Here is an 8,436-nt window from a genome sequence, read left to right on the forward strand (position 1 = left end):
AGTTTTCACGAGTTATCTTCATTCAAGTTCCGGAGAGGTGAGCCTCCGTCTTTGGCTGACTGAGTAATTAACATTGCTCATGCTTTACTGTCCCTCATGGCAATTAGAGACTCACACATCAAATGCTTTTACTAAATAAAACATCTCATGTTGTTTGCGTCTGTGTGGATAAACTAACCTCAAGGTAAAACATTTCATTTGTTTTTGGTGTTCTTTTTTACTTTAACAAGCAAAAGCTATTCTAATTTAGTTTTAAGTTGATCTTTATTAGAAAGTAGCCTCCATCAATTGTCACAGAGTCATAATGAGCCGCTTGCTGTTGAAAATGTGTGAAATCCACGTGTTTTCATACAACAAGCAATAGTTCACCCAAATTTAGCTCCTTTCATGTGATGACGGCACTGGATATGATAATAAAGTGTTTATCATTGCAGCCTTACAGCACAGATACATGTAGAAAAGGCCTTTCTGTGTAGTGATGACATGTTGTTTGTGCTCCTGTATCTTTTATGTGCCTCTTGTTTACAAAAAAGACAAAGTGAGAGAAGAGCAAGGACTGAAGTGGACTGCAGACTTGCTGAGTAAACTTTCTGCGGCGCCCTCAGGCATCAAACTCTTCATATCCATCTCTCAGTGGGCTACTGTCGCAACGACATGCCAGAGATAAACACACAGGCACAATATGTCTCTGTGCCTTGTGGGGACGATATTCTGATGCAAAGTCAGTTTCTGTAGACTTACTCGAATCTCAGCCATAACTTCTGCTCGCCTTTGCCTCACCTAAAAAAATGCATAGATTATCTCCAGGAAGTCAGGTGTGCCCCATACACACAAGGCGCCACATTTCTTTTGTCCAAAGTAGACGTGACACAGTGTTTACAGATTTATGTTCGCGCAGCTCGTGTGATAGCGGTACGCCCACCGGCACAAATCCAATAAGTACTTATCTGGATTTGAGTGGCTACACACAGCGAAACCTCTGCTGCGCTGAAACACCAGGTATCATAGCACATGTGTGTCATGGCCAGATCTGCCGTCCTCTCCGGAGCCCGGATCTGTGCGTGCACGTGTGCGTGCAAGTGGAGACTTCAGCCATGAGCAGCCATCCAGAATGCTTATCGAGTAAATCCAACGGCTTGACCGCTTTTTGCTGCGGCAGCAACACAAAGACACACTCTGGAACACGCACACAAAGAGTTGGTCACAAGCGCAGTGGCACTCACACTTCACATGCGCGCCCTTGTCCCATGTGGTTATCCCTGACGTGCCAGTGTATTGACTGCCATCAGCTGCGCTCCAGAACTGGCCATTCATGCTGTCTTGACGTCCCAGTCGCTGTGTGTGTGTGTGTGTGTGTGTTTGCGTGGGTGTGTGCGCAGAGACTGAATACATGAAACTGAAAGTCTTTTCGACTGACTTGATCTTTTTATTTCAAGTGAGTAATTCACTGCTTTGATCGGTGCTTTTTTCAGTTTCCCCATGTCTTGCTGATATCGATACTGCTGGATCTTATCCTTTCATTCCCCTTTTTTTGTATTTTGCAGTTTTCTCACATCTGACTCTTATCAAGCAATTAATACCTGAAAAGTCTTCTCAAAGGTTTTTTTTTTGTTTTCAGAATACAATCTATGACTTTTATACACATCAATAATATTAGTAAAATTATCTTTTGTAAAAAATATCTGCTCTCACAAACAAACTATTTAAGGCCATTTGAAAGCATATTCTGAAAGATGCATTGTACGAGAAAATTCCTATAAAGATGAATTTCTTGTTTATCTTGTCTTCTCAGGATTTTGCTTTTAGACAACAGTTTACTGAGTTTCTCTTGTGCCACTCAAACTGGATTATATTTTTTTCTTACAGCAGTTAAGATTCCTCCGTTACATCCTGAACAAATATTCTTTAAAAAGGGAGCAAATGCTCTTTATCAAGGGTTACGCAAATGATTTCTGAGATTCTTATTACAGTTTTTCTAAAACAATGTTTTAGCCTACATGCACACAGACTCATGCACATAATTTAATGTGTGTAAATAGCAGTACAAGGAATAATTGTAAAATGTTACTTTTGCTTTTATTGCTCGTGCTTTTACAACTTAGTACATTTCACCTGACTGTTCTATTCAGCTTTTATGATAAGTATTCTGCAGTATTTTTTCACTCATACAGTATGTTACAATGATAAAATATCTCTTGATAATGGTTTTTTTCATCGAACACATGAAACTGTAATTATACTGTGTTGTGAGTTTGTTACACCACAGTAAACTCAGTAATACTACCTGACCAATTCAAATGTTAGGATAAAAAATGGTAATTATATCAGATTAAGTCATTCTTACCCTAAATTGCTCATTTTATGCTCTCAGTAGGTTTTGATTGTCCAGCCTAAAACAGGGGCGGCCAGTCCTGGTCCTGGAGATCCGCATTTCTGCACAGCTTCAATGTGCCCTCACTTCAACATGTCTGATGATTGTATTTGGTTTCTGCGGGGCTTCATCATCACACATCCATCAGATCCAGGTGTTTTGGAGCAGGGAGGACAATAAATACATGCAGGACTGTGGTCTTCAGGAAGGCTCTCCCCTGTTGTTATTGTTCGAACAAGCAAGCTTTGGCGATGGATTCCATTTCCAAAAATGAGACAAGGGTTGAAACCAAGAATTAACATGTGGTCAAATTTGAAGAATTCTCTTTTAAGGAATTCATATTTTGGCAGTATTGAGTCATTGTTCATCTTCAGTCCACCTCTTTTGAATTTCAGTCTGTGTTCATACTCTGTTGATTAGTAAATAATAATTAGAACTCCAGCTCCTGTGATGTTTACTTTGTCTTGCGCCACTTTTGTTAATGGACAGAAAACAGATTAGAGACTGGATTTGGGACGGATTAGGCTGGGATACTGATACCTAATGATTTCATCTTAGTAAAAGTGAACACATATGTGGAATTTGAAATAATCCCTTCAAAGCTTTTTGGAGCCAGTCTCAAGAGTTTAACCACCAGCGACATATTAAAAGGTCATTAGAGGGATAATGGTAACGCGGACCATTTAATGCTACACCGGCAGAGACAGTAACATGCAGGGCGATGTGCTGCAGCCTCCTGCCTCACTTTACCCACCTTTTAACGCACTACAGGGCAGAGCTGCAGCGAGTATGACGGACAGGCAGAAAGACTGAAGCAGACAGTTCAGGCATTTTCCAAGCCATTTTTGGATCATGACAGCAATTTATATATCTCAAAGGGCTTTCATAAGCCACATAATTTGAAGTATAAAGAAAAATGGACTCAATATATTTACGGTATTCCTCTTGTAGAAAAGCAAAGAGCTGCTTGTGTGTTTGGTAGGGATTAGGAGATACCCGGGACAGATTTATCTGCTCTTATTAAAGCAGGTAGCTTAACAGGAGCATGAAAGTGTTTCCTAGAGTATTTTCTGGTCCCAAAGCTACATGATTTGACATATAAAGATCTTTAAGATGTGTATAGTCTTGAATTATTCTCTTTCTCAGAAAGGTAGTTGAAGCAGACATCATTTGGAGCGTCCGACCTACCTTTTGGGGCCCAAAATGTAGATTCCCACTTTGATTTAAACGCTTTAAAGGATAAGATGTAGTTTTAGGGCAGCATTAGTTTGAGAGCAGGGATTGTGTTCAGGCTAGTCCTTGGTGAACAGTTGTAATGGTTAAGGTTAAGGCAGTTGTCTTTTAAGTGAGATGTGGGACTCCTTTTGGGCCAAAACGGAGCCTTTTTCCAGCATTTGATACTCCTTTTAATTTTTTTTTAGAAGATAAAGAGGACACAACTATTACAGTTGAGAACTGGGGTTTCATCCAAAACCCATACGTTTAAGTAATAGTCGCAGCATTTGAATTAAAAAAGAGCCAGACTGCCCCAGCTGGGGCACAGTTGTCCGGCATTCACTAAACAGTCCTCTGTGGGGATGAGACAAAGCATGTGCCATGTGAGACTTTAGGAGACGATGTGGTTCAAGCTCAGTGAGCAGGGCTTCATCCTCCCAAACTTTGAAAGCCCCCTGGTTAGAGAGAGAGAGCGACAAAGGCCCCAAACAGATACTGTCACAACAAAAGAGAGAGGAGAGAAACCGTGAGAGAGGTGTGAGATCCCAAGAAAGAGATCATGCCCTCAGGCTAGAAATGGCACACTCACCTTTGCTCTGGCTGATGCAGCTGTATATTCCCCAATGACTCGCATTACAGTCCGACACACACTCTGTGTGTCTTTCTTTTTTCTGTATTCTATCGGCTGCACTTGATGTCTGTAAATTGAGACAAACAGGGTGTGTCAGACTGAAGGGAGAGGAACATATTTTCACCAGGTGAGTTCCAGAAGTCACCTAAATGGAACGTCTCGGTGGATTTGAGTATCACTGACATCTTTTTGACTCATATGTCCGTCCATTTATCCCGCAGGACGTTTCGTATGCTCTTCATTTATCTTTCGCAGTTTTCTGGCTCTCTTTTAGCTGTACATTGATTACTCCTCAGATGCGAACATAATATTGCCAATTTAATCAACACTGACCCTGCAGTCAGGATTAAGCTTTCCTAAAAGATGCTCATTCTTGAAAGTTGCTTTCATTTCACATTATTAATTGTTAGGTGGTGTGGTCCAACGTCGCAGACATATCATCCATCAAGCACCACTTTATTTCAATTACAGACCAGCACTTGACGTTGGATTTAACAGTAGTGACGGGTAGTAGCAAGATGTATTGTAATTATTGATTCTTCCCATTTGTTTCCACTTTGGTATTGATTTTTAAATTGAAAGGTTGACAGATAAATTCAGTAATTTTGGTTCAGTGCATATTTCATTCTCAGCAGCTCGCACTGACAGCTAATCTCAGTAAGTCATACTGAAGCTTATGAAAGCTATTAAAAGCTGGCTGATGTGCTGAAAAAAGGTTTTGCAGAGGTGATGCAAACATTTTGTTTTTTTTGACAGTAGGAGGCATTGTTGAGGTGCGGAGAGTCAGGAGAGCTGTGACAGGGTTCATCACTGAGTCATTCCAAAAATTAAATTTTCAAACAATTGATGTTTTTTCAGCAAAATGCCATTTCAGTCGAACCCATCTGAATAAATATGCAGCAGAAGTAACCAAGTAGAGACAGAAGTAAATAATAAACTGATTTAACACCATAAATTTAATAAGGATCTGGGTTGCTACTTTCAAACTCAGTTTGAAGTTTGACTTAATAATTCAGTTTTGTGTTGCATTATTACTTTCGGTGTCTGGAATGCTAACAGCACTGTGTTACTGCCATTACCCTGCAAAGTTTATACTTAAATTACAAAATGTTGACCCATTAGAACGGTTATATTGACCTTCATGTTTCGAGACTGACTGCTGAGTTATTTAAGAATTTGCACTGGGGATTCATTTATTTCACTGGCATTTTATCACCTTTTGAGAAGCGCAGCGTTCCTCAGACGACTGTAACTTATCGACTCTTCTTCTTCCTTGACAGTAGCTTATGTGTTTTCACAGACGGTGTACATTCTGGAGGTTGAATACAGTTTTTCATACATGCAGCGTAGCGTGACGAGTGAGCCTGCCCTGTATTGTTTGTCGATGATGCTCCAAGAGCACAAACAGTAAATGAAATATACAACTTCTTATGAAATATACTTTGTGTCTTTGATGTAGATGTATCTTAGTTTTATTTTCTTCTTCTTTTTTTCTAAGCTGAAAGCAAATACCAGATTTTTTGCACTGCTAGCAAGAAATACAGTCATACATAGTGTTATGAGTCTATTGTTCAATGACTGGAAGATAAGATGCTTTTCAATATAGATTGAGAATTTAGACTGCATTCAGTTTCCCTTGTCATGTACTTGTGAAAAAGTAGGAGTGTTTTTCCAGTTAATTTCATTTGCAACATAGATTTAGGATATTTATCACCATGATTACCCAAATGGATGTAAAATATATATTTATACATATAAAAAGAGAGTTACTTAATCAAAAGATGAACTGAACTGTTCCAGGACAAGTCGCTGAAAGTGGCGGCAACAACTGTCTCAGTACCCATCTAGAGAATTAAGAACAACGACTGAGAAGATAAATAAATACATAAATGGAAGAAATATGTGACATATTGAAGTGAGGCAACAGGCCAAACGCCTGTACAATGGGGTATAAATTTGTTTAGTCTACATTCTGCTTCAAGGAGTAGAAAGAAATACTTTGACTTGATGAAAGTTGACATCAGTGAGCGAAACACAGACACACACTGCGCAAAGTTAGATAGAGACACACACACACGCACTCGCACACACACACCGAGGAGCATGTCAAGTTCCTCCTGAGCAAAGCTACTGTCACTGCTTGTACCCCAGAGCCAGCTGCTTTAAGAGCATCAGCAGTTTGGGAGAAGAGCCTGACGAGCTTGTGTGTGTGTGTGTTCATGCAAGCACGAGAAGATGAGCGTGTGTGTCTCAGTGGTGCCATTGCCACCCAAATGATTCAGCAGAGCAAAGCCTGTCCCCTGGCCTTCACAGCCAAATGTTTATTAAAAACATTGACGCCTTACGAGAACCTGACCATCTATAATTTAACACACAGGGGCACACACAGCGACACTCAGCCCGACACTCCAAAACAAAAGCACATGTCTTTAATATTTAATTCCACGTTTAAACACTATGCTGTGTGATAAGAAAGGGGAAAAGGGCATGCGGGAGAAAAGGGGAAGTGTGCTAAGTTAGAGGAAAATCAATTTGGTCCTGGACTTGTTAAAATGAATGAATTCAGGGTTGTACTTTTCTTATTTATTCAACGAAACATCCAGTGTGAATACTAACTCAAGTGGATAGCCATTAAAACATCATCTGAACATCAGATTGAATGAAAGAAACCAGAATATCCATTCAGGTTGTATTCACCTGTAAGTACTTACAACTCTCTTAGAATTATGAGCTTCCATAAAGGTTTCCAGTTACATGAAGCAGGATTATTGTATAGACTCTTGATGTTGAGAACTTTCATATCTTCCCAGCCAGTTCAACCTTTCGGGTCTTCAATCAATCAGTACATCACCCTGTATGTAAAAGACATTTTTTTTCGAATGAATCTCAAGCCTTAAATTGGGCTCTCACCTATTAATGGGACCACTGCTGACAGCGGCCTTCAGTGGTTTCACGTCTTAGTCATTGATGGAGATGGATGACAAATAATTTGTTTGGTGCAGCAACTGTGAGGCTCCATGATGTGGATAAAAGCTGTTACATACAAAAGCTGCTGAGCTCCTAGAAAATGTTAAATTTGTTCAGAAAGAAAAAGTTAAGAAGGCAGAAACAAGACTACAGCTGACGTGGACCCTGAAGACAAAATAAAGGAGATAAAAATGTGTTTTTCAGCACACTTAAAAAAGAACTATAAAGCTGCTTAAAAGCCTCTTTTAAAGTCTCCAGTTGCTGCTGATTGTCATTTTTTCTACTGTTAACGGAAAACATTTCAACTGAAGCACGTTGTAACAGCGGAGCTGGGAGCTTAGTTGAAATACCGTATACCTTAGCCCCTGCCGGTGCTCGCCATGCTGGCCCTTACATCCCTGATAATGGAGTCCCCCATGATCAGAGCTGAAGGTCACTGTGGAGCAGGTCCAGCAGACGAGCGGTTCCGGCTTGCAGGCTGTGGTAAATGGTAGCTCCTGCCCAGAAAGGCAGATGCAGTGCCCTGGGGTGAAACCGCGTTGGTCGGTCCAGTTTTGGCAAAGTGTCTGGCAGAGGGCCTCCTTCAGTAGCCTGTGCCATGAGGACAAGATGGTCTCAACAGATCTGCAGTGAGCCGTCGTTGACCGGGACTGTCGAGGATGTCGCTGCTGTCCAGCATGTCAAATCTCGCAGTTGGAAGACTGAACGAGGCAGGAGCACAGCTCGCCGGGTCAGGACAAACCAGAGACAGCTGTCCCAGAGCCTGAAATGTTCCTCAATTCTTAAGGAGGGCGGGTAGAGTGTGAGTTTACTCCTGTGGGATTTGGTGCCATTCACCTGACTCTGGAATGGACAGAGGTGAGCAGATCTGGGCCTTCAGCTTTGCTCTGGAACAAATGACCTGCCAAGGAGCGGAGAGGCTGATCGCTTCATAGCCGAGCTGCTCTCCCTCATTCTCAAGCAGGGCAGACTGGATCGGGAGTCCTGGAGAATGTTGCCATCACAGCGTCCTCGAAGGGAAAGTGGATTTCTACTGCGGCGTTTTCTAAATGCTTTTAATTCAAGTCTGTTTGTTTGAACTAAACTGGATGAACTACCAATGTAGTTGACCATGTAGTTTCACTCAATTCTTTATCATAAAACATGTGCCAATAATGAAAATTCTCTGTTAAGTTGGAACAGATGCATATAGTAGAAAAACAAAAAACTTAATAAAGTGGTGCATTGATAAATTTTTTAATAATCTTCTATA

At 40.8% G+C, this 8,436-nt stretch overlaps 1 protein-coding gene across 3 annotated transcripts in view; it reads left to right on the forward strand.

Annotated features, from left to right (window-relative positions):
• Nucleotides 1–8,436, forward strand: part of grid2 (glutamate receptor, ionotropic, delta 2) — a 483,103-nt gene that overhangs the window by 173,496 nt on the left and 301,171 nt on the right. The window lies entirely within an intron of this gene.

The sequence above is a fragment of the Salarias fasciatus genome, chromosome 12, assembly GCF_902148845.1.
Source record: "Salarias fasciatus chromosome 12, fSalaFa1.1, whole genome shotgun sequence".
In the NCBI taxonomy this organism is placed as follows: Eukaryota; Metazoa; Chordata; class Actinopteri; order Blenniiformes; family Blenniidae; genus Salarias; species Salarias fasciatus.